This window comes from Macrotis lagotis, chromosome 2, assembly GCF_037893015.1.
Source record: "Macrotis lagotis isolate mMagLag1 chromosome 2, bilby.v1.9.chrom.fasta, whole genome shotgun sequence".
NCBI classification, from domain to species: Eukaryota; Metazoa; Chordata; class Mammalia; order Peramelemorphia; family Peramelidae; genus Macrotis; species Macrotis lagotis.
In genome coordinates this window covers 243,413,892-243,436,165 of record NC_133659.1, presented here as the reverse complement: position 1 = coordinate 243,436,165, position 22,274 = coordinate 243,413,892, and the positions used below count along the sequence as shown (strand labels likewise).

General features: G+C 38.3%; 1 protein-coding gene across 3 annotated transcripts in view; it reads right to left on the bottom strand.

Moving 5' to 3' along the window:
• The window catches only part of NDEL1 (nudE neurodevelopment protein 1 like 1), an 88,081-nt gene extending 68,988 nt beyond the window's left edge, over positions 1–19,093 (bottom strand). The window contains exons 1-4 of one of the 3 annotated variants that reach the window (XM_074225585.1): positions 7,517–7,570; positions 3,039–3,106; positions 1,759–1,853; positions 198–312 (exon numbers count right to left, since the gene is read on the bottom strand). The gene's annotated coding sequence lies outside the window, so the exon portion shown is untranslated. Of the gene's footprint in view, positions 1–197; positions 313–1,758; positions 1,854–3,038; positions 4,632–7,516; positions 7,571–18,963 lie in introns of those variants that run through there. The other 2 variants (XM_074225586.1, XM_074225588.1) reach the window with 2 other exon arrangements.
• Between the last annotated feature and the right edge of the window lie 3,181 nt (positions 19,094–22,274).

Below are 22,274 nucleotides of genomic sequence, written 5' to 3'. Positions count from 1 at the left end.
GTTACATCCCATTGGATAGCAGTCTCATGGCTAGGTCATGAATGTCCATCACTTCTAGCTAGGTATATTCTCTCTGTTAGAGTTACAATTCTCAAGATTTATGAGAATCTTTTTCCCCATGATGGAATATAGCCAATTTCAACTTATTAGATAGCAGTGTTTTTTTTCCTTTTACCACCCCCCCCCCCTTTTTTTACCTTTTCATGTGTCTCTTGAACCTCCTGTTTGATGTCCAAATTTTCTATTTAGCTCTGGTCTTTTCATCAGGAATTTTTGGAATTCTTCCATTTTGTTTAATGTCCATCTTTTTCCCTGGAAGAGAAGGCTCAGTTTTGTGGGACAGTGGATTCTTGGCTGCATTCCAAGCTCCCTTGCTATTGGAAATATGCAGCCAGGTCCTGCATAATCCTTACTGTGGCTCCTGGATATTTAAATTGTTTCTTTCTGGATGCTTGCAGGATTTTCTCTTTTATCTGATAGTTCTGGAATTTGGCCACAACATTCCTTGGTGTTTTCATTTTAGGATCTTTTTCTGGAGGGGATCAATGTATTCTTTCAATAACTACTTTGCCCTCTGGTTCAATGATATCAGGGCAGTTTTCCATGACTAGATTCAGGCTTTTTTCTTCTCTTGAATGTTTTCAGGAAGTCCAATAATTCTCAGGCTGCCCCTCCTCAACCTATTCTTGAGGTCAGTGGTTTTGCTGATGAGGTATTTTACATTTTCTTCTATTTTTTTATTTTGTTTAACTGGCTCTTGCTGTCTCATGGAGTCATTAGTTTCTGCTGACTCCGTTCTTTTTTTTAAAGAGTTTTCTTCAATAACCTTTTGCAACTCCTTTTCCAATTGGTCAATTCTATTTTGGAAAGAGCTTTCCATTTGGCCCATTGAAGTTTTGAGAGAATTATTTTCTTTTTTGCATTTGCCCAATTGAGGATCTGATTGATTCTCATTTTGTATTTGTCCAATTGTATTTTCTAAGGATTTGCTTTCTTGTTGCAAGGTATTAATTGTCTCTCCCAAATTTTCCAGTTGATTTTTAAACTCCTTCCTTATTTCTTTAAGGAAGTCTTTATGTGCTGAAGACCATGTCGTATTCTCCTCAGAGGTTCTAGGTCTGAGTTAGGGTCTTTCCCTTCCAAGAATTTTTCTGTGGATCCACCTTTCCACTGACCCTTCTTCATTTTGCTAAGACCTTGAGTTGGGAAGGGGCTGGTTCACAGGGGCTTGGGATTGCTAGCTTTACTCACTGAGTGCAATTTCTCTGACTGGCCAGTAGGAGGTGCTGGTTGCTTTCTCTGGAGTGTCTGTGACCTTGATCCCTTGATCAAGGCCTTCTCCCTTAGCTTGAAGGGAGTTGGAGCTATAGAATCCTTTTGCCTTCAATCAATGGTGGGCTCTACCCTGCCTGAGGTCATTCTTCTCCCTATTGCCAGCTGTGCTGGTTCTTCTGCTCACACACCTGTGCCTGAGGCAGAAGTAGCCAGTAATTGTTCCAGGAAGAATCCTCAGCTGTAATGGAGGCGTGGACTCAGAGTTCCTCAGACCAGAGGAGTCCAGGGATGATGTCCCCAGCTCTCCTGCACCGGAACTCTTCCCCCAGCCCTATCCGCAAGCTCTGGAGGCTTAGCATGCCTCTGCTCCCTCGCTGACTCAAGCCCCGGCCATCTAACCCTACAGCTGATCCAGTAGGTCTGGCTCTCGGGTCCTCAGACAACCCTGCTCCAATTCAGCCACTAATCTGCACCCAGACTCACCTGCCCAAATTCGCCCAATGCTGCTGGGGGAGACAAATCCTGAGGTAGGTGTTCTTTCTCCTGGCTTTTCTTTCTGGGCTTTGTGGGTCGGATTTCTGTTAAGAGGTTTGTTTCATATGATAGATGGGGAAAGATCAGGAGACTTTAGAACTGTGCCTGTCTTCTCTCCGCCATCTTCCAGACAACTCGGTATGTTATCTCATTGATGGTCTTTTAATAAGATTATATATTGTTTCTATAGTTTGTTATTTGACCCATACTTTTTAGGATATTAGGTTACATTTAATTTAATTCTTACTTTAAATACCCTTAATTGTAATATTTGTTATGTAGTAGGCAGAAAATATATATATTTGGTTTCTGCTTTTCTGAATTTGTTTGCAATGTATTAACTAGCACATGATCAATTTTGTAAAGTACGTGATGAAAAGTTGAGGCTTAAGTATACTCATTTAGATTCTCATTCAGTATTCACTAGAGATCTATCATAGATAATCTCTAAAATTATACCCAGATCCTTAAGTTTTTCTTTTTTTATACATTTTTATTAGCTTTGTCTATATGTAAAAAGAACCCATTGAGGTCCTCAAGTTTTATAGTTGTGCTTTGTTTCTCTCAGTAGTTCAATTAGCTTTATCTTTATATATTTTGCTGCTATTCTGTTCAGGATTGAATATATTAAGCATTGTCAGTCAAAATATCATCTATTAATTACCTAAGATAAACCTACCACTGTGCTAAGTCTATATAAAGCTATATAAAGACAAAAAAATAGTCCCTGCTGTCAAGGAACTAAATCTAAAGAGGGAGTCAAAATGCATTATCTAAGTAACTGTGACACATAGGTCACAATTAATGTAGGTTCAAATATGCAAAATTAAATTTAGAGAAAATTATAAAATAATGTGAAGTTACATTTAATATGAGCCAAAATTCAATTAATGTGATAGATGCAAGCTAGACAAGAGTTTTAACATGGCACTAAGTCAAGAGTCTGTACTTGCCTATGGTTGTGTGTGGATATGATGTGCTTCTGCAAACCATAATCAAAACTATGCTTTTTTTTTCAAGAGTCTTGATAAAATTAAATACAAATGTGTATGCACAATATTCACCTAACTGTTCACTACTGAGGGGAGGAAAGTAAGAAGAGAGGGTAGAAAGAAATGATGTAGCTTAAAAATATGTATAAGGATGAATGTTGAAAACTTTAATAACATGTAATTGGAAAACTAAAATATCAATTAAAAGAAGTAACCAAAGATCTGGTTTGCATCTACCTTGGATATTTATTAGTGCTGTGATCCTGGACAAATCATGTAACCTCTCTGAGTCTCAGTTTCCCCATCTGTAAAATAAATTGGTCTTAAAAGACATCTGAAACCCGTTATAGCTTTAAATCTATGACCCTGTGATAGCCAGCCAACAAGCATTTAGGATACGAATAAGGTCCATCCTTTCATTATTTTTTAAAACATGATTTTTAAATAAAAATACCATTTATATTAATATATAATAAGTTCATTACTATTATTGTAAAATAAATTGTTTAAATAAAAAGAGTCTAATGAAAAGATATTAAGAGAACATTCTCAATTCACTCATTAAGGGAGTAAGAGGACAATAAGTGCTACATATCACATCTTTTTAGAATTTTTTCAATCTACTGATGAATTGTAGTTTTTTCCTCTTTTTTTGTCTTTTAAAAAATACATCTGCTTGTGGGTGGCCATCTGAAAGAGGAAGGGATACTAAAGAAATCTTTGATAATATGAAAAACAAAAGATTGAAATAAAAAAAAACAGTTTCAAAGTAACCAGTCAATAAACATTAAATACCTATTCTATGCTTGGGAATATAAGGAAGAGCAAAAGACAACTTTGCCCAAGAGGAATTCATAATCTAACAGAGGAAGACCACACATAAAAGAAGTTTAAGGGAACATTAACAAGTATGGAAAAGGGCATGATCAAGTCTAAAGAAGGGTGGAGTCCCAGGGGCAAGAACCATTGAGGAAGTATGAATTTCAGAACTGATTTTAGATTACAATACAGTAAAATTCCAAAACATTATGAAATCCAGGAGACTACCACCAAGCTTGAAAAAGAGAAGGGAAGTTAGAGGGGAGGCTGGGAGGGGAAAGAGTCCCTTTAAATAAAATGAGCAAAAAAGAATATTTCAGATAGAAACACTGCTGTCACAAAAAAAGATGTTATTACTAACATTACACTAGAATAAATTTGATGTAACTGTAGTAATGCTATTAAAATAGAATGAAATGTTGAAATGTCTGAATCTATGGTATTCAAGTGAAATAAAAGGGTAAACACAAGTTTTTATGGTTTGTAAACACCTACAAGGAACAATACTGTCACACTAATAGTAATGGCATGTCTTTTAATATATAGATTGAAAACTGTAATGAAAAACATTTTGCTTTTAGCACCCATTCAGATAAAAACATCAACTATATGATAAAGAAAATGGAAATGAAGTAGATAGTAAGAAATAATGCATAATGTTAAAACTACTAAAGAGGGGGCAGCTTAGTGGCACAGTGCATAGAGCACTAGCCCTGGAGTCAGGAGGACCTGAGTTCAAATCCTACCTCAAACACTTAATAATTATCTAGCTGTGTGGCCTTGAGCCACTTAACCCCATTGCCTTGCAAAAACCTAAAAAAAAAAAAACCTACTAAAGAGGTAACCAGAATGCAGATGAGGATATTACAGTTAGATGTCTTGATTTTTTGAAATAATCAAAGAACACATTAATCAATAAATTTTGAATTTAGTGCATAAAAAGACTCATTCTGAAAAAGGATGCCTTCTGGAACTTATATTATCTAAGAAAAAAAATTCAACCTTAACGTAGCTGAGGATCACCCAACACTTATTAAGAGATATTTAAAGGATTTTATTTTATATTTATTATCATTATTATATTTATATTTTAATTAGGGTATTTTAAATGAAAATCAATATTTGATTACATATTGAAATCCTAGAAGTTTCAACTATCTATTACTTCCAGTTCTAAGGTGGTCAAATAAGAAAGCCTAAGTAATTAAAGCTATTTTTCTAATGCAGTTGAAAAATATTTCAAAGACAATATCATGTTTAATGCCCCTGGTATATGGGTTGACTATATGAAAATGGAGTATGTAAATCTGCCAAGATGTAAAGTTTTCTGCACCTTACCAGTATGTGTGTGAGAATTTAAAGAAATAGAAAACAGTTTAGACTACATGGCCAAAATACTTTAAACAATAAAGATGTTTTCATCATATCAGTGTAGGGTTATCTTTAGTACCTACCTCCCTGAGTTATTATGAAGTTCAAATAATATTTGCAAAGCTCTAAGCAAAATGCCTTGACATAATGGTAGATGCTAAATAAAAACTTTTCCCTCTCTTTGGGGCCAATAGTAATTGTTTGAATCAGAAATACATTTTTTATTAACCTTTGCTATTATGTTAAGAGAAGATTTTTAAAATTTTCAATGCATATTTCCATTGGGCTAGAACCAAATACCATGTTTTACAGATATTTATAACTTTGAAAAATGTAAATTCAAATACGCAATGACCTTGCAGGATTCATTATTCCCACTAATCAGAATCTAGGCAGGACAACTGGGAGATTGTAATCTCAGAGGGAAGATGCTAGTAGTGAAAAGATTTAGGAAAAGTTTGTTAAAGGTGGGATTTTAAGAAGCCAAGATAGTCAGGAGGCAGAAATAAGAACAGAAAGAGTTAAGAGTAGAAGACTAGACAGTAAAAACGCTGAGAGTTGAGAGATGGATTGTCATGTGGGAGGAATAGCAAAGAGACCAGAAACACTGGATCACAGTTACTTGGAAGGGAGTAAAGTGTGATCAGACTAGAAATAAAGGAAGGAGACAATTTATTAGGTCTTTTTCCTGTTTATCTCTTTGAAGCATTTCTATTTTTACTATTGCTTTATTATATCATGATTTGCACCTTGTTTTTTTTAATTCATCTGAAGCAACAAAAAAAAAATATGACTCCAGAGCCTAATTTTAAGGTTGGAATATATTTCATTTGTTTCCTATAAACAACTTATTGCTGATCCTACTACCTTCCTGTTTTATGGGTGAGTTCATCCAATTCACAGTCACAGTCATGTTAATTATTTTTCCCTCTATCATATCCTATATTTTTTTCCTTTTTTTCCTTCTAGTCCTTTAACAAATGAAGTTGAGGAGGGGGGAAAGGAACAGCAACAGTAAAAAGAATTAGTGTTGAACCCAAAGAGCAATAAGGAGACCAGAATTTGATAAGTTTGGAGATCTTTAATATTCCCGGGGACTGCCTGAGGATGATGAGTACCCAAATCAGACAGTACCTGAGTGTTCAGAGAATAGGGTTTTTATAGTGTTTTGAGGGGGAGGTACGGACAGTAAGCAGGATACAGAAGCAAAGACAGCAGTTAGATATATTGTCTTGTTATACTAATACAAACATATGTAAACATATGGCTCAGTATAGATAGGGGGCTGGATAGAGTGGGAAAGGGTCAGGGTCTCTGTGTTATGTCTGAACATGTTTCCTGAAATGAAGGGAGTCACATATTCATGGGCTTCCCACAGGTTTGAGGGAGTGAACTTTACTATCTTATGGTTCCAGCTGCATCTGGGGAAGGGGGAGGCAGTCCTGGAATTTAACAGATACAACAAGATAATTAGGCTAACAAGGGTGCTTTGTAAATCTTTAGCCAATTTTATGGTATATCTGTGACCCCTTGAGTCATATCAGACTATTTTCAGACCCAAAGGTGCTTAGCCAAAGTTATATTTCTAAGGAATTTCTCAGGGCCCAGAAGGATGTCAGGGACCCCTTTCTATAGAGGAATTTCACAAACATTGATATTATACTTCACTAGTAATGTATAATTGAAGTGGGGTGTAGGGTGTTCAGAAAAGAATCTGATATGAGGGCTGTCAAATCCTTTTCAGATCTGCTTTCCACTTTTGATGTCCACATAATTCTCAACCCTCACCTTTGGCTCCAATAAGTGGTAGCTTGTACAGTGGCCACATCCTAGTAAACCATTTCTGTATACAAGCTAAATCAAGTTGAGGGTAACAAGGGTCTCAAACCCTTTGGTGAGTTAAGGAGGGAGGGGGTGTCTACCCAAGCATGTGAAGATTTTTCCTGTGAAATGGGCAGATGACAATAATTTGTTCCAAAGTGCCATGAAGGCAGGGGGAATTCGGTGCTATGGAGGGCTTAGAACTTGGTTAGACAAGGTCATTCCCATATCTGAAACCACTTTTGTCTTGACATATGGGACTTCAATAACTAAAAGAGAGAGAGTGAGGTCTTCGAAATAACTCTGCCTCACTTAAACCCAATTTATGTGCAAATCAAAAGACCCAATATCATTTTACCATTTTTACCTATCTCAAAGACCTGTGGTGGCAGACAAGAAATGAAGTAGCAGGTGTGGATACAATGGGAGCTATAGTCACAACCCCCAGGCCATAAGGGTCATTTTCTCACTGAAATGAACAGCAGTGGAATTAGGCAACTCCCTGATAGCTGAGCAGCCTTTTTTAAAGGATTCTGCTATTTACCTCCTACAGTAGGAAAGGGTTACAAAAGGGGACCTAAAAATTATCTGCTATACCCAACCCTGGCCTGTTTACCATGGCATTCGGGGATCCCACCTCTGTGATCAAAACACATAAAATATGTACAAATATACAAAACTTTTGCAAAGATGATTCTACTTACCATCAATATGTGGCATGTGCACACAAAATCCAGCAGACCTGAAAGACGAACAGCTTTTGTTGCAAGATAGCAGCCATGAGGGAAACAAGGTTGGCAAATGAAGACCAGCTTACCAGAGTCAGATCTGGATATATATATATATATATATATATATATATATATATATATATATATTATATATTTTTGGAATGACCACACTGAAAGGGACTGCCATGAAGTTGGCATAAGTTTTGCAATCAAAACTAATCTAAGTCAACAAGCTTGTTGCCTACCAAAAGGAGTGACTGACAAGCTCATGATAAAGTGATTGCCACTTGTAGGAAAGTGCCATGCCACTATCAAGCAATGCATGTGGTCCTACAATGATGAATACTGATGAAATCAAAGAAAAACTTTATCAAGACTGGAAACCCTCATCATCAATGTGCTTAAGAGACACAGGATGTGAATGAGGAAGTTGATGTGTGGTGCAAAGTCTTGAACTGACCATAGACTTATCCTCTCTAAGCTAAATATTCATATTCAACAAAAGCAGAAGCCCAGAGTGGTTTATTCATCTCTAAGAAGACAACATTTAACTACATCTAAGATGAAGTGCAAGTGAGGATTAGAGAGATGCAGGATTTTAGGTTCTATAAGAAGGTAGAAGAAATTCAATTTTATACTAATAGTAACAATTCAATGCACTTTTATGATGTCCTGAAAGTTATTTATGGCTCAAAGACCTCTGGTGCATATCAACTACTCAAAGCTGATGGAGTCACATTGATTAGTGATAAAGACATGATCCTGGAAAAATGCGTTGAACACTTCCGTAATTTTCTTAATTGTCATCAATGATTAAGTCATTGACATGAAGTTGAATCAATTCATCCCTAGCTGAACTTCCAATTGAAGAGGAGGTTTTAAATGCCAGTTTAGACTTCTCTCATTTGGCAAACTACCTGGTGCTAATTTTATTCCAGTTGAGATTAACAAGGCAGGGGGTATATTACTTATACAAAGGCTAATTGAAATTTTCCTGGTTATTGCCCAGAAGTTCAAAGATGTCTCCATTTTCCATCTCTATAAAGGTAAAGGAATAGATTTTCCCATGAAAATCACAAGAAGGGGTGGTAGGAGTCTCTCTCTTAGTCACTGTTGACAAGATTATTGCCAGTCTTCCTAAATAGACTGATCTTTAACCTATTTGTACAAAAATATTTATTTTTCTGGTAGAAAAAACATGAAAATGGGGGGCTGCCCATCAACTGGGGAATGGCTGAATAAATTGTGGCATATGATTGTTACTGAATATAGCTGTATATAAGAAATGATGAGCAGGATGATTTCAGAAAAATCTGGAAAAACTTCAATGAAGTGAAATGCAAAATGAAGTGAACAGAATTAGAAGAACAATGTACACAGTAACAAAAATACTGAGCGATGATCAACTGTGAATGACTTATTCTCAGCAATACAATGATCCAAAACAATTTCAAAGAACTATGAAGAAAATGCTATCCACACCTCCAGAGAAAGAAGAGATGGAGCTCAGGCTTTTTGTTTGATGCAGATAAAATAAATTTTTATTTTCTGTATTTTTTTCAGTTTCTTTTCCCTTTGGGTTCTGTGTTTTCTCTCACATGATGACTAATATGTTTTGCAGACCTCTTACATGGAACCTATTCTAGGATCTATATTGATTCTGAAGTTCTCCAAATAACATCCCCTTCTCAGGACTGTCTTGTTCACTCAGATAAAATATCCCCCCCACCCCTGCCCCGAAAGCCACATTGGGAGACTGAAACTGAACTTTGCCTCTTTAGAAGCCTCTGTAGATGGGACAGCTAGGTGCCACAAGTGGATAAAGCACCGGCCCTAGAGTCAGGAGTACCTGGGTTCAAATCCGGTCTCAGACACTTAATAATTACCTAGCTGTGTGGCCTTGGGCAAGCCACTTAACCCCATTTGCCTTGGAAAAACCTTAAAAAAAAAGCCTCTGTAGAGAGGGTTTCTTGTTCTCCCATGGGAAATTTTAATAATTTTTCCTTCACCTTTTACTCAGAGATTCAGAATTACCACCAAGTTAGCTAGAGGCATCCCCTTTCTTTCAATTACATATACATTTCACTATAGCTCCGCTCCCTCATCCTCCCTACAATACTCCACTTTAGTTCCTTCAAATCTCTTCTTGGAAGATCACTTCCAAGCAGTGCCTAGGATTCATGAACCTAAACAAAGGTTCATAGGATAAGGACACAGAATAGACACTAGGAAAAAAGACAAGTACTGGGGCTGTCACTTCCAGGAGGTCATCGAAGGCAGGAGATCCTTGCAATGATCCACACTGAGTCTCATATTTTAGGCCCAAATTATTGCTATCTAATTTCAATATGGAGGCCACCCACATAAAAGGTAAAGAGACTTGAGGAAGACCTTCATAATCTCACATAAAAAAAAAGAATGCTCTAAAACAAAAAAAAAAAAAACAGGAAGGGCTTCAATGTAAAAACAAAGAAGAAAAACACAGAAAGGAATCTTGACCAGTTTCAGGAGATTAAAAGGTTGAAGAATGTTATACCAAAAAAAAAAAAAAAGAGGATCACTGGAACTGAACATCTGGAGTTACAGAACAAAATAAGGTTATTTGAGAAAAGGAGCTGTACAGTCTGAAAAAAATAGCAGCTAGCTGTCCTTCAAAAAAAAAAGATGTTACAAGTCCATGAGTTGTCAGATGAGAATTCATTATGAGTCAGGAGAAGAAGAGAAAAGTAGAGGTGGACCTATCCTTCCTCTCCCCCAAAATTAGTGTTTCCTTTATAAATGTCTTTGAGATTTGATTGGCTGAGGGAACTATGATCTCAGGCCACTGACATATCTTTCTGGTCACCTAAGAACAAAAAATATTAGGTCATCCAGCCCCTCCCAAAGGCTTTAGACAGCAGACCAAAAACAAAAGCTTAGAATATGAAACTGTGTTCAGTTGAAAATCCCTGATTTTGACAGACTTCCTTTGATATGGCTTTTTTTTAAACCAGTATATGGATTACAGGAGTCTCAATCTGTTCCAATTTCTGACCTAAAATCCATGTATACATAAACTACAAACCCAGTTAACTTATTTACCTCCCCCAAGTTCTACTAAATATCTTCCTTTACCCCATTTCCAATGAGTAGTACAATGAAAAGAGCACTCTCTCTGGAATCATAGCCTGACAATTCAACTCTAATTCTGAGGCTTAATGCCAGTATGACATGAAATAAGGGTTAAGTCACATAACCTTGGGTCTCAGTTTCCTTCTCTGAAGTCCCTTCCAATTCTAGAGTCAGAATCTTTTCATTTCCTACCCCCCACTGCCCTAGTTCAACCCCATTAGGCTATATAGGAATGGGCTCCTAGACTTTCAGCTTCCAATTTGTCTAATCCCATATACTGCATTTAGAATAATCATATAGGCTCCAATACATTAATCTTGAATTTTTGTTGTTGCTGTTGTCATCATGTCCAACTTTTCATGACCCCATTGGGATTTTCTTGGCAAAGATACTGGAGTGGTTTGCCATTTCCTTCTCTTCCTTGTTTTACAGATGAAGAAACTGAGGCTAACTCAGGCTAAGCAATTTGCCCAGGGACACAAAAATTTTAAGTGTCTGAGGTAGGATTTGAATTCAGGTCTTCACACCAGACCTGACTCCACCTACTATTACCACCTAGTTTCCTACTACCTAATAAACCTAAATTCCTGGATTAATGTATGATAAAACTGGAAAAGTTGGTTGGAGCCTGAGTATGAAGAGCTTAAAATGTTTAATGGAGGAGATTTTATATTTTATATTTATATTTTATTCTAGAGATAACAGGAAGTCAATGAAGCTAACTGAGTTGAGTGATATAGTCAGATCTTGCTATAGTAATTATCACTGGAAGCTCTGGGAAGGGCAGATTGAACAAGGGGAGACTTAAGGCAGGGGATAAATGCAAGAGATCTGTTAATCCCCTTCATGAATTCTACATTCCAGTTAAAATGTCCAGCCTTCTTTTGACTTACAGAAGATATTCTTTCCCAAGAAAGAAAGAACACTTATACCTCTTAGAATCACTTGCTTTCTTCAAAGTTCACTTCAAAATGTCATCTTTTATAAATTGCCTCTTCTGATTCTGCGTTGCCAGTGTCTCATGCTGCCTTGAAATTATTTTGTATATATCTTGAAACATCCTTTTACACGTACGTGCTCTTCTTTCCTTGAGGACAAGAGTGTCATTTTTTTTCTTCATTTCCCTAATACCTAACATAGAGCCTGAGATTGACAAACATTTATTGGCAGACCCCTCCAATGTCTTACACATAGCTAAATTGAATTGAAAAAATCAGGGAAGGAACATACAAAGAAAGGTCTAATATTGCCTCACAATTTCTGACCTTGGAAATATTAGTGATCATCAAGCTCCACATTTTAAAACAAGAGCAAGTGAGAAAAACAGAGACTAAGTGACTTACCTAAGGTCACAAAGCTAAAAAGAGCAAGGCCCAAAACTGAAGTCTTCTGATTTTTACCCAATACTCTTACAAACATATTGTCCTTCAAAGAACATAATGGTCCAAATACAGATCACACACACTTTCCCTTAAATATCTTACCTGTATAAAACCTGATTATGATCTATACTTAGTGTTTATTTTTCAGTCTTATGTTTTCTTTTGAAAGAAATTTCATTTGAATCCAAGTCTTATAATAAGGCTAATAACAATTAAAAGAAAACAACTATTATTAATCAATCTAACAAGAGAACAAAGTCTCACATAGCTACAAATGCCTACAGTTAGACAGAGGTAGAGAGAAACAGAGATAGAAGGGGAAAAAATCCACTAAACTTTGTGCCCCATTGAACAGAGACTCTGGGAATACTAAAAAAACAGTTCTACTGAAGAACGTGTAAGATGAAGCATCTTACACATTCTACCACATACCTCTACATAAGCTCCTGACCCAAATGTTTATTACATAAATTAAAGCAGGCTACTACCCTTTCAGGCTGATTTCACACTACTTCCTCTAATAAAACTATGTTCCTTTCGAACTGATCTATTTACTGTTTCCCCATACACAATATTCTCATGTTTTTATATATATTGTCTTTTATGCCCTCAAGTATTACTATGTTCTCTTCCTCACTTTCCTCTTAGAACCCCTAGTTCTTTTCTCAAATGCAACCTCCTTTTAGGAGGCTTCTGATTCTAGTTGTCCTCACAATCCCTATTCCCCCCCATACACACCACTTCAATCACTGTATTTTTTGTAGTACTTCTAGTACACTCATATTCATGAATGTACATCTTTCACAATAAAATGTAAGCTCTTTAAAGACAAGAACTATAGCCCCAGAATTTAATCCAAATTTGTATATGTATCCCTCCCAGAGTGCCTAGAATGTAAAAGGAGTTTGATTGACAGGAAGGAAATGTCCAAATTATTAAAGGGAAGTGCAAATTAATTAACCCTGAAGACTTATCTCATACTCAAATTATCAATCAATTAAAAGCAATTATTAAAAGTTTACTATACCAGGCATCTTACTAGGTGCTAGAGACATAAAAACAAAAATAAAACAGTCCCTTAAGCATGGACACTTAATGAAAATTTCACACAAAATAAACAGAAGGTAATGGGGATAAGGAAGGCACTAGTAACTGGGGAAGGCGGAAAGGAAATAAAAGAAGGCTTCTTAAAGAAGTTTTGAAGGGTACTAGGTATTTTAAAAGGCAGAAATAAGTAAAGAACATATTTAGGGGGGAGGGGGAGTAGAGAGGTAGCACAGTGGATAGAATACAAGGCCTGGAGTCAAGGGAACCTGAGTTCAAATCCAGCCTCGGACACTTAATAATTACCTAGCTGTGTGACCTTGGGCAAATCACTTAACCCCATTGTCTTGCAAAAAAAAATTATATATATTCCAGGCATGGGGGGGGGAGGGGGGCAGGGGAAGGGAGAAAAAAGAAAGGGGTAAAAAGATAGAGACAGAATGTCACATATGAGACTCAGACAGTTTGGCTGGCTTATATAGACTGTATTAAGTCAAGTAAACAGGTATTTATTAAGCACTTTAAATGTGCCCCAAACACTGTGCTAAACACTGGGAATACAAAGGGGGGGGGGGGATAGTCTGTGCCTCTTAAAGTACCCACAGGAGACAAAAATTCAAGCAACTATGTAAAATGTTTGTACATACATATATATATATATATATATATATATATAGTATAAATTGGAGATCATCTTGGAGGGAAGGCACTAAGATAAGGAAGACTAGGAAAGACTTCTTGCAGGATGAAAGATTTGAGCTTAAACTTGAAGACAAAGTAAAGAGACAGAGATGAGAAGGGGAAAAGGTTTAATAGTGTCCTATTTGGTCTCTCTACCTCAATCTATTCTCCTTATAACTAGCCAAAGTGATTTCTGAAGCCAAGATCTGGCCAAATTCCAAAGACTACTACTTCTAGGTTTAAATAAAAACACTTCAGATTGCCATTTAAAGTTTTTCACAATATAGCTCTTTCCTGCCTTTTCAATCTTCTTAGATATTACTTTTCTCCACATTCTATGGTTCAAACAAACTAAATTACTTGCTATTCCTCACATATGATGCTCCCTCTCTTGCATGCCTTTTCACTGGATGTCCCATCATGCCTGGAAAGTTCTTTGTTTTCCCCTCAAACTCTTGAAATTCCTGTTTTCCTTCAAGTCCTACTTCCTGCAAAGGGCCTTTCCTGGCTTTTCTCTCTAATGTTATTCAGAAATATGTTGTATATGTGCTATAAATACTTATACAAATATGGAAAATTCAGAGTAACAAGATATATTATCTGATGAAGAGTAAAGAAAATAATAAAGAGAAAAATATAAGCAATGACTACAAAAATACGAATAAGAACACTAAAAAAAGCAGCTAAACTGATTAATAACCAATCTTGGTCCTAGAGAAGCAATTATATATATCTCTTTCCAGGCTAGAAACCTAAGACATGATCCCTATGTCCATCTGTTTGGCTTAATTCTTTCTTTTTTGTTACAAGACAGGTTCTATGTGGAGTAGAATTTTTGAGAAGTGAAAATCATGCCAAAAATCAACAAACTTAAATATACATATACGTGTGTGTGTAGAAACATGTACATCCATCAACTCAAACTACAAGCCAAACACTAACACAATCCCAAAATGACTTCTTCCTTAATAAATATAATATAGAAAATATAGATATAATAAATATCTTAGGAATCTAAGATTACTGAAATACCACCAGTTTACAGAAAAACAGGAGATTCAATTTTTTTTAAAGTAGGTAGTGACTGTACAGAGCAGTAGGCAAGCAAGATTTAGAATCCTCAGGAGATGAAAGGCTTGTGTACATTTCTTTCTTTTTTTTTTTTTTTTAGATTTTTGCAAGGCAAACGGGGTTAAGTGGCTTGCCCAGGGCCACACAGCTAGGTAATTATTAAGTGTCTGAGACCGGATTTGAACCCAGGTACTCCTGACTCCAAGGCTGGTGCTTTATCCGCTTACACCACCTAGCCGCCCCACTTGTGTACATTTCTCCAAAAAATTAGCAAGGCAAAAATGGAAAAACTCATGCTTTAAACTCCTATTCATAAAAAAGGCTTCATAGGAATATCATGTTACATCAAACTCATGCTGAGGAAAACAAAACATAACAGGGTCTCCAAGAAATCATAAAATCAAAACATGGTGCAAACTTATTGAAAGTAACTTTTTTTTTAAAGAAATGAATGCTAGGGGCAGCTAGGTGGTGCAGTGGATCTAGAGCACTGGAGTCAGAAGCACCTGAGTTCAAATCCAGCTTCAGACACTTAATAATTACCTAGCTGTGTGACCACAGGCAAGTTACTTAACCCCATTGCCTTGCAAAAACCAAAAAAGAAAAAAAAGAAATGAATACTTGATTAATGAAAATTATTTAATGGGATAAAAGAAAAAAGCATGAGGACAAAGAAAAAGCAAGAAATATAATTTATTTAATTAATAAAAGTTTCACAGAATAGAGATCATTTTTAAAAAGTCACCATGGTATAGTGGATGGAAATGGTAGAAAATAGAGTCAGGAAGATATGGATTCCAATTCCACTTCAAACATTTGTTAGCTGTATGAAAGTCCTAATAGGACAGTCACTTAACCTCTCTGGATTCCAGTTTCTTCATCAGTAAAATGAGAGAGGTGAGTCTTAATAACCGTTAAAGATCTCTTCTTCCAACTCTAAATCTAAGATCCTGTGATGTAAGATAAGGTGGAAGGCAAGGTTGTTAAAAATTAAAAGAACTGATGTCAGGAACTATCAGTCTGGGATAAATGGACATTTTCCTATATAGAGAAGTAAAATTCCCTCAGCAATCAGTGCTTGATCTTATTAGAAATTTTTACTAATATGCAGATAAAACTAAACTTTTCAAGGGAGCAATAAACTACAGGAAGCTCTTCAGATAGTGTCAGAATAGGCAAAAAATGGAAAATGAATTTCACAGCATGGAAAGTAAGGAAAATAGTGGAAATTCCATTTATTAAGGTAATAGGCTCTAAATTGTAATCTAAGTATGACAGAGTCACTGTTGAGTGCTTCCTGAAACTCCAATGTGCCAAAAAGATCAACAGTCTGGAGTTCCCTTCCAGCTCCAAAATTCTTTGTTTTTGTATTCTTAAAAGATAATACCAAAAAAAAAAAAAAAAAGATCACAGTGTGTTAAAACTTTAGGTACTGACAGATCCTAAAGAGTTGTCAAAGGACAATGGGGTCTCTAAATTTCTGAGGTTGGCATGAGGGATGTCAACCATTTACTCCCATAAACTATTGTCTGGTACCATAGTTCTTAAACTTTAAAGGAATTGTACTTTGCAAACTTTCAAGTAATTTATTTGCTGGGTTGAATCATTCTGATCTTTGACATCATGGAAACATTGCAGTATATAACTGCTTGTATTTATTTGGAGGGGGAAAGGAAGTGATTAGATAGGAAAGCAAGGACCAAAAGGCAGGCCATCAGGTCGCTTTCAGATTGGCTGAGGGAGATCCAGGGATTATATTTTGAACAAAAGAGCTTGATCCAGCACACCTAAGAGAGAAATCTCAAAATCAGCTTGAGAGCATTCTAGTAGCAAAGACGATATTCTTTTATGTATGAGAGCCAGGCTAGAAGATGGTTAGGACCAACTAAGCCTGGAGAATTTTATTTAAGGCTTAGGTTAGAAAGTATAGGTGTCAGTCTGGAATTAACATATAGAAATATATGACAATTACCTAGTCCTGAATTATTTATGAATTTCTATATTTTCTTTTCCCTTGTAAATAAATCTCTAAATAAAAGTTCATGATCTGAAGCATGTTCTTGCTGGCATAACCTTATTAATGACAAATTAAGAGATCAGTTGCAGCAGATCTATGAACTCAAATGGACAATCTTTGGTTCACTGACTCCAGGAAGGTCCATAAATTAAAGTGGTAAAAAGTGAAAGCCTTGGGGTTCAATAAAAGTCTGGATCAGCTAAACCTAAATTCAAGACTGGATTCCTGAACACCATGATCGAAGACAGAATAATCAACTAGATCTGTTATCACAGATTCTTGACAATTCTTATGTCAAGCATTATTATATTATACATGGTATACAGGTATAGCTACTAAAAAAATCACTTCAGTAGACAGTCTCTTGCAACAGTCTCCTATCCTAAATTTATTTCTCTGAGTACAGGACTTAGAAAAGCTTTATGCTACAGGCACCTATCTAGAGTTGTCACTAACTATACAAGTCTGCCAAATATTCTTTTTTTTGTTTGTTTGTTTGTTTTTTGCAAGGCAATGAAGTTAAGTGGCTTGCCCAAGGTCACACAGCTAGGTAATTATTAAGTGTCTGAGGTCGAATTTAAATTCAGGTACTTCTGACTCCAGGGCAGGTGCTCTATATCCACTATGCCACCTAGCCACCCCCAAATATTCTTATAAACCCTTCTTGTTAAAAACAAAAAGATTCTAAATTTTAATTTATTCTTAAAAGTTCCCAATTTGGCTTCCATTTTTCCCCAGTTTTAACACAGAAATTAGAAAGTTAATTAGATTGAATCCAACTAAAGTAGCTGATCTTTCAATCAGCTAAGAAAGATATAGCAACCAAGGACCTAGTTTTTAATCCCAGCTTCACTTTTAAGTCGAACTTCAATTCAATAAACATTTATTAAGGGCCTACTATGTGCCTCCAAGGCACTGTGCTGTGCAGAAAAGGGGGGAAAAGACAGTCCCTGTCTTCAGGAGCTTACAATCTAGAGAGATAGCCTGCAAATAAATAAATAAATAAATGAATTTTATGCACACACAGACACACACACACACACACACACACACACACACACACACACACATATGAATCAAGCTAAAGAAAGGATAAATAGCCCCGGCCCTGGAGTCAGGAGTACCTGGGTTCAAATCCGACCTCAGACACTTAATAATTTACCTAGCTGTGCGGCCTTGGGCAAGCCACTTAACCCCATTGCCTTGCAAAAACTAAAGGAAAGGAAAGGAAAGGAAAGGAAGGAAGGAAGGAAGGAAGGAAGGAAGGAAGGAAGGAAAACCACACAGAATTAAGAGGGACTGGTGTGGGTTTCCTGAAGGTAGTGGGACTTTTGTTGGGACTGAAGAATAACCGAATTGCAAAATGTCACATAGTATCATCATTCAATCACGTATTTGGGGAAGAGGATAATTTACCCCACAGCTTAGTACACTGGCAGAGCACTCCATCTCTGAAATCAAAGCACCGACTCAGTCTTCCTTGACTAGCGCTGACACCTGGCCGCCTAACATCCCTGGGCCTTACTTTTCTCATCTATAAAATGCCTAGGGGGACTGGATCAACGCCCAAGGTCCCTTTTAGTTCTAGAAAAAAATAAGGGTGCTCCGTCGATGCTTCAGCTGTCACCCTCGAGAAGGGAGCGCAACACACCTGGGTGACACGTACCCGACCCCAAGGCCTTCCCCTAAGGGAGGGAGGGCATGGGGGGGGTGGCGCTGCCACACCCGCATCCCCCTCGGCCCCGGCCCCTCCTTGCACGGCCCGGGCTGGCTGGGCCGGGCTGGCTGGTGGCCCGGGCTGGCTGGCCCCGGCGCGCGGCCCTCCCGCTCCGCCTCCGCGGTCTCCCGGGCCCTCCACAGAGGCCTCCGTCCCCGGAAAGGCCGCCGAGGCGGGGTGGGCGCGGCCCCTCCCGCAGCGGTGGCGCAGGGCTGGCTGACAGCGCCGGCCCGGCCCGGGCGCGGCCCCGCAGGTGGGCAGGTCGGGCCGGTAGTCCCCGAGCAGCGCGGCCCGGCCCGGCCCGGCCGGAGTCCCGAGGCCGGCCGGCCGAAGCGGGACTCAACCGAGGCCCGCACAACCCTGCCCGGTCCGGGCCGCTGGGACGCATCGGCCTCACCTGCACAATGTCAAACGGACATTTTCGCCAGCCGGCCTGGCCCGGCGCAGCCCCGGTCCTCGGCGCCTCGGTCGCCTCCTCCCTCGCCTCCTCAGGCGAGCTCGCTCCCGCTCTCGCCCTCCTCCCTAGTGCCGCGTCACGCGCAGCCCGACCTCCGCGCGCGGTCTCCGGCGGGCGGGGCCGTCACAAGCTCCTCTGTGACGCAGCGCGGGTGGGGGCGAGGGTTCGGAGCGGCCGGGCTCCCGGGCCCGAAGCGGAGGGGGAAGGATGGCGTCATGGGGAAGGGAGGGGGAGGGGAGGGCTGCTATTCCGGGCAGAGCCGGCCAGCCGAGGCGTTCCGCGCTTACGCCACGCAGGACTGGGAGGGCGTGGCGGAGCTGCTGCGCAAGCGCGGAGAGCTGCCGCCCAGTTGTAGGCGCGGGGCCCCGCCCCGCCCGCTTCCTCCGCCGCCCCTGTCCCGCAGCTCTTCCTGGCGAAGCGCCGTCTCGGGGGAAGCGTGGGCAAGGGCACCCGCTTATTCGGGTGGAGCTCCCGGCCTCCCCCCGGCTCGCAGCCTCACCTGTGTAACCTGACGGAAGCCTTTCCAGTGTCCAGGCCTCAATACCTTCATGAGTAAAATGAAAGCGTTAAGCCCGGATAAATGAGTCAACTTTTTTTTTTTAAATCTTAAAACACGCCTAAAAATTATCGAGGACATCCCACCAAAAAAACTTTTGTTCATGTGAATTATAGTTTTATTTATTGTAGTAGAAATTAAAACGTCTTCGTAATGTTATAAAAACTATTTTGACCCAACGGACCCCCCAGAGGATCTGAGGGAGCCACAGGAGTCCCCCCGCAGAGCGCATTAGGAGGACCACTACTGGCCTGCTCTGGGCAGGGATTCCTTGCCCTACACAACACGGAAGCCTCAAACTGCGCCTCTTTCTCATCTCTTGCTACATTCTTTTATATTTTTTTTTCACTTTCAAAGCAGCCCTTGAAGCTAATTTTAACCTGACTGAGAAAAACTGGAGAGGAAGAACAAAGGGACTCAGCTTTATCCATGCACTAGGATTATTAGAATAGGAGAGATGGATACAAGAGTCATTTTAAAGGGAGACAACAGCAGAATGTGGTTGCTATTAGGAATAATAGGCATTCAATGAAAAGGGGTATGGGAGAAAAGATAAAATTTAGTATCAAAGATAAATTGAGCTTTAAAGATGTTTCCCTCCATTGAACTACTTTTCTGAAACTATTCTAATATGTAACAAGCTATTTATATGAAAAATAATATTAGAGGAATAGTTTTCCTTTTAAATATTGTATCTGATAATATTCATGGCATTTTTCCAGGGATTGTCTTGCTTTTAGACTTGATGATGTGATTACATTCATAATCAGCCTCAGTTCCTCCTAAATATCTAAGTTCTACTTTCCTAAGTTAGGTTGTAAACTGTCCAGAGCAGTGAGGAATCTTGTAATTTCACTATGCAAAGCATTAACTTCGAATGAAGTAGGATTTATTCAGTACGATAAGGCAATTTTTTAAAAAAAGATTTTTTAAATGCTCACTGTTAGATACAGGAGTCAGAGTACTTGACAAAAAGCTTACACATCTGGTAGGAAAGTTAATAAACATATGAAACAATAAGGCAATAATACCAGGTAGCATATATAATCAAGTACTCAGTACTATAAGTTCAAAAGAAAAAAAGGAGACATCAGTGTCTCCTTTAAACAATGGGGGTTGAGAGGGAGGGGGGAACATCAGAGACCCCTTCTCTATGCAACTTTCCTAGCAGCCACCCCCTACCCCCTCAGACTTTCAGGCTTCTCTTTCAAGAACAGTAGATTTTTAAGAACAAAGGGGTAAAAACTTACTTCTCTTCCCTGTCCCTCCTTGGGCCTCAGCTAAAAAGACACTAATTCAACCTCCATATTTTACTGATGAAAAATTTGGCCTTTATTCTAATTCCAATCCTCTCTACTCTGAACCACACAGAAGATAGTAAAAGTAGTGTGACAGGGGAAGTTAATAGATAAAAATGAATTTCATGTGCCAGAGGACAGTTAGACTAAGTTGACTGGATAGAATTCAGTGAGAGAATGAGAGAAAAAGAAGAAGGGTACATACAGCAAAATTATGGGAACTTTTGACTGACAGGAAGAGGAAAGAGTCCATTGATGGTTCCAAGGCTTTAAATAGTGACTCATTGACAAGAAATGATAACATCTGGGTGGAAGATGGGTTTAATTTGGTATGTATTTAAACTGGAATAAACTTTAAACTCTTAGGAATCCAACCCTATAATTCTATAGAAGAAACTTGAGACTTTGAGAGACATGACTTTACTAAGGCCACACAGTGGCAAACATCAGAGACTATTGAATTGGAGTAGAGAAAGCAGAACATCTATGGTTTAACTATTGATATTGGGGTTGGAGGTGAAAGATAACTAGAAAAAATCCAGGAATCATTCACTTGGCACTACTGAAGATGAGCACACATCTTTCATAGGAAAATTTGGCTACCTCCAGATTGTGATGAGTGAAATCTGAAATTAGAGGAAACAAAAGTTTGAGCTTTCAAGCATATTGATTTATTAAGCAATATATATATATATATATATATATATATATGTATGTATGTATATATATGTGCTTCTTCCATAACAAATTGAAACCAGGCCTCCTCAGTTTGGCACTGGACCTCAAATACAAAGGGGAGGGGGTTGCATCTTTATGCCTTAAAAGGAAACAACAGGTAAAGGTGATCCAGCTTCCTAGACAAAAATTGGATTAGATCCATAAATGGAGAGGGAGCTAAGATAGATCCAATACTGAGTCACAAAATGGACTCATTGTGGTTCAATCAGTTCCCACAATTCCCCTCCTTTGGTTGCTGAGAGAGTGGGCTGGTAACCTCCCCTTTGAATCACTTGTCTTAAAACATTTATAAGGTTTTTCCATATATTCATAATCAGAATTATATGTCAAACTATAGATCAAAGTACATATGGATTAATTTTGAGAGTGGAGATTTAACATAACTTCTGCAGACCCTAACACCATGAAAAGGTCAAAGTAATACAATGATAATCATCAATATTAAAATAACATCATCATCTTGTATCCTAGTAACCCACTCCCAATGTCCATTGAAGCATCACATATTATCTTAAGTCCCATTTGTCCCATGCATTCTTCTGGGTCCTGAAAATATCTTCTCTTGAACATTCTGGAATGGCCCTCATTTTCAGAACAGCTCTGAAGAGGGTTCTGTTCTTCTTGTTCTAAATAACTTGTAGAGATTCCTAGATAATTCT